The following is a 4112-nucleotide window of genomic DNA, read 5'->3' as shown; positions in this document are numbered from 1 at the left end:
GGTTGGGTAATTGATTATTCATTCTGACCAAATGGATGAATTAATACATTATGGACTAATTAAAATAGGGGTGGATTTCACACAATGATAACTGGTGGAATTGTTAATAAAGTATTAATACCTTGGACTACATACAATCGATAACCTGGTGTAGTTATTAACAAGTATTAATACCTTGTTACAGTTTAAATCCCTAACTAGTTGGAATATTTGACTTCGGGTATAAGGTTAATTTGATGAAGAGCACCTATTATAATTATAACCGATGAACTATTATGGACATAAAACCAGATGGGTATCAAATAATCCAGGCCAAAGGACAATTAACCCAGGGTAATAAAATACAATCAAAACGTCAAACATCATGATTACGGAAGTTTAAATAAGCATAATAGTTTTATTTTATATCTTATCGTAATTTTATTTACTGTCATTTTATTTATCGCACTTTAATTATTGTTATTTTAATTATCGTCATTTACTTTACGCTTAAAATATAAAATCGACAAACCGGTCATTAAACGGTAAAAACCCCCTTTTTATAATAATAATAATACTACTATTATACTTATATATATATATATATATATATATATATATATATATATATATATATATATATATATATATATATATATATATATATATATATATATATATATATATATATATATATATTATGTACAAATATATGTGTTTAAAAATATAGTGTAAACTTCGCTACCTCCCTGTGGAACGAACCGGACTTACCCAAAGCTAAACTACTCTACGATTAGGTACACTGCCTATAAGTGTTGTAGCAAGGTTTAGGTAATTTCCCATTTGTAAATAAATAATTAAAAATCTTGTGTAATTAGCACCGTATCCGTAATAAAAATAACACTATTTCATACACGCCCCGCTACACATCAAGTTTTTGGCGCCGCTGCCGGGGACAGCGAAACGCTATATTTTTAATCTATTTTTGTAAAAATATAACTATATAAATTTTAAATATAAAAACATAAAAAAAAAATATTTATATATATATATATATTTATATCTATATATATATATAAGTGTTTAAAAAATATATATATATATATATATTAAGAATTTTGTTTATAAAATTAAAAAGTGTTTTTATTTTAAGTTTTTAATATATAAGTTTATAAAATTTATCTATTTATTATTTTATAAAATTTAAAAATCAAATAAAAATAAATATTAAAATTAAAACTGGGCCGAACCTGTTTTTAGCCCAATACTAGTTCGGATACTGTTGAACTCCGCGATCGCGTAGAATAACAGAGTAAAACTAAGCGATCGCGTAGATGCTCTGACACAGAAACCTAGTACTCATTAATTGCAGAATTAGGGTTTTTAATTATTAATTATTATTATTAAAACCTAATTAGGGTTATATTTATTTAATTAGTTTATATTTTTAGTTTTAATATTTATTTTGTAATATTAAGTTTTAGTTAGTTTTTTTTTTTTTTTTTTTATAAAGAATAATATTTTTATAAAATAATAATATAAAAATAATATTTTATATAAAATTTTTATATCTTTTTATTAATTGTATCTTTTTAATTGTTTAGTTCATAGTTATAATTTTAGTTTCTTTTTGCCTTAGTTTAAGTTTAGTTTTTAAGTTTTTGCCGTAATTTTCCCTTAAGATCTTTTTCTTAGAATTAGATTTTAGACGCTTTAGAATTTTATGACGCCGCTTTTCGCTTTAGTTTTTAATAGATTTTAGTGCCAATTAAGTAATTGCCGATTTCCGTTTAGAATTGCATTTAAGTTTTAATACCTTTAGATTTAAGACTTTAGTCGCAACTTTTAGTTTTAAGTTTTTAGACGCTAAGTTTTTAGACGTAAAACTATAGTTTTTAAGTTTTAGTTTATTTTTCGACGCTTGTTTATTTTCGACTTATCGTTTTTCGACGCTATTTTTTTTCTTTTTCTACGCGCTAGTTTTTAAGACATAGATTTTTTTTTTCTTCAAAATTTCGACGAAAAATTATTGAAAGCGGTTAAATCAATAGACACTCAAATTTTCTGGTTCGTAGTAATAGTTGGATTTGTTAGTGGCGAGTTGTGGATTTCCGATTTAAAGGATCCTGGCTACCTGCTGCATCTAGTGACTATTCGAAACGTGGGCAAAATCAGAAAAGTCTATTAATTTGATAACTTCAATAATTTTTACATTTATAACTAATACGATATTCAGTGAATGCACCGAGCGAAACGTTCACCACCTTTCATACGTTCACCACCTGTAACTCGATCAAGACATCTAGCCAATATTGTCGCCGTTGATTTTTCTTTAGAATCGTCATCTAGTCAAACAAGTACTCCAACTCAAATTTCCGATAATCCAATTTTTGAACCCGATTTCACAATTGAGAATCCGAAGGATATTCAAGGACAATTCGAAGGTCCTGAACCACTAATCATTCCTCCTGAACCACAAATTATTCAAACAGAAATTATCGAGGAAGAAACCGTTAAATCAGAATCTTCTAGTGATTCAGATTCAACAAATTTAAATATGGAAATAACAGAACCTCAAAGTATGGAAGACCGAATGAGAGCCACACGCACGGGCCAAGGTCATGCCATTAGTCAACCAGATGTTAGAACACCAGATTTTGAAATCAAAGGACAAATCCTACACATGATCACTAATCAATGCCAATTTAGTGGTACAACAAAAGAAGATCCAAACGAACATCTTCGAACTTTTAATAGAATCTGTAATCTATTTAAAATCCGAGAAATCGAGGATGAAACGATCTATCTTATGTTGTTCCCCTGGACTTTAAAGGGAGAAGCCAAGGATTGGTTAGAATCGTTACCCGAAGGAGCGATTGATTCATTGGATGTTTTAGTTGAGAAATTTCTTCAAAGATTCTTTCCGGCATCTAAAGCCGTGAGACTTCAAGGAGAAATTGCCACGTTCGTGCAAAAGCCAAATGAAACGTTATATGAGGCATGGACAAGATTCGGAAAGATGTTGAGAGGATGTCCTCAACATGGTTTAGACACTTTTCAAATAGTTCAAATATTTTACAAAGGCGTCGACGTCGCTACACGAAAAGACATCGACACAGCCGCTGGTGGTTCCATTATGAAGAAAACCGCTACCGAAGCTCACAAAATCATTGATAACACAGCCTCCCACTCTCATGAGTGGCATCAAGAAAAAGATATTTTTCATTCATCTAAAGTGGCTAGAGCCGATTCTAGCCATGACTTTGATTCCGTTTCCGCAAGAATAAATGCTTTTGAAAGACGAATGGAAAAGATGACTAAAGATATTCACACAATACGAATCAGTTGTGAGCAATGCGGTGGACCACACTTAACGAAAGATTGTCACATCGAGCAAACGATGGAACAACGTGAGAATGTTTCCTACATGAACCAAAGGCCGGGAAATAATTATCAAAATAATTATCAACAGCCAAGGCCAAACTTCAATCGAAATCAAAACATTCTTTACAATCCAAATGGACCCAACAATAACTCGTACAACCAAGAAGGTTCGAATAACCAACCAACTCAAAACAACACTTTCAGTCAACAAAGACCTAGCTTGTATAAGCCACCACAACAAACCGAAGAGAAAAAGTCAAATCTGGAAGAAATGGTAACAAAGCTAGTTGAATCTCAAACACAATTTCTTGAAACTCAAACCCAAACGAATGAGAGGTTTGATCAATCATTTAGAACTCAACAAGCTTCCATTTTGAATCTAGAAAAACAAGTAGGTAATCTAGCTAGCATAATGAGTGAAAGGGAACTAGGAAAGCTACCGAGTAATACTGAAGTAAACCCTCGGAATGAAAATATTAACATGGTTTCAACGAATTCTGAAAAACCAGCATCAGAAGATAGGAAGGTTTCAGATATGAGTGATGATGAAGAAGTCACACCACCGCCAGGTTTTGAAAAACCAATGTATGCACCATACAAACCACCCATCCCGTTCCCAATAAAAGGAGTTGAGTATGAGCAGGTAATAAGTAATAAAGTTGGTGATACGAATGGAAAAAAAAGGAAGAATAAGCAAGTGCAAGAAACCAAGACCGCAAAAATAAAACCGGTAAAGAAAGTTCCACCGA

General features: G+C 31.0%; 1 non-coding gene across 1 annotated transcript; it reads right to left on the bottom strand.

The window, feature by feature from the left end:
- Positions 1-2920: 2920 nt before the first annotated feature.
- Positions 2921-3027, bottom strand: LOC139886810 (small nucleolar RNA R71). Its single transcript, XR_011772673.1, has one exon. It is a non-coding gene; the product is annotated as a small nucleolar RNA R71 (small nucleolar RNA).
- Positions 3028-4112: the final 1085 nt, after the last annotated feature.

This window comes from Rutidosis leptorrhynchoides, chromosome 1, assembly GCF_046630445.1.
Source record: "Rutidosis leptorrhynchoides isolate AG116_Rl617_1_P2 chromosome 1, CSIRO_AGI_Rlap_v1, whole genome shotgun sequence".
NCBI classification, from domain to species: domain Eukaryota; kingdom Viridiplantae; phylum Streptophyta; class Magnoliopsida; order Asterales; family Asteraceae; genus Rutidosis; species Rutidosis leptorrhynchoides.
Note: the sequence above shows the minus strand (reverse complement) of the source record. Positions and strands in the feature narration are given on the sequence as shown.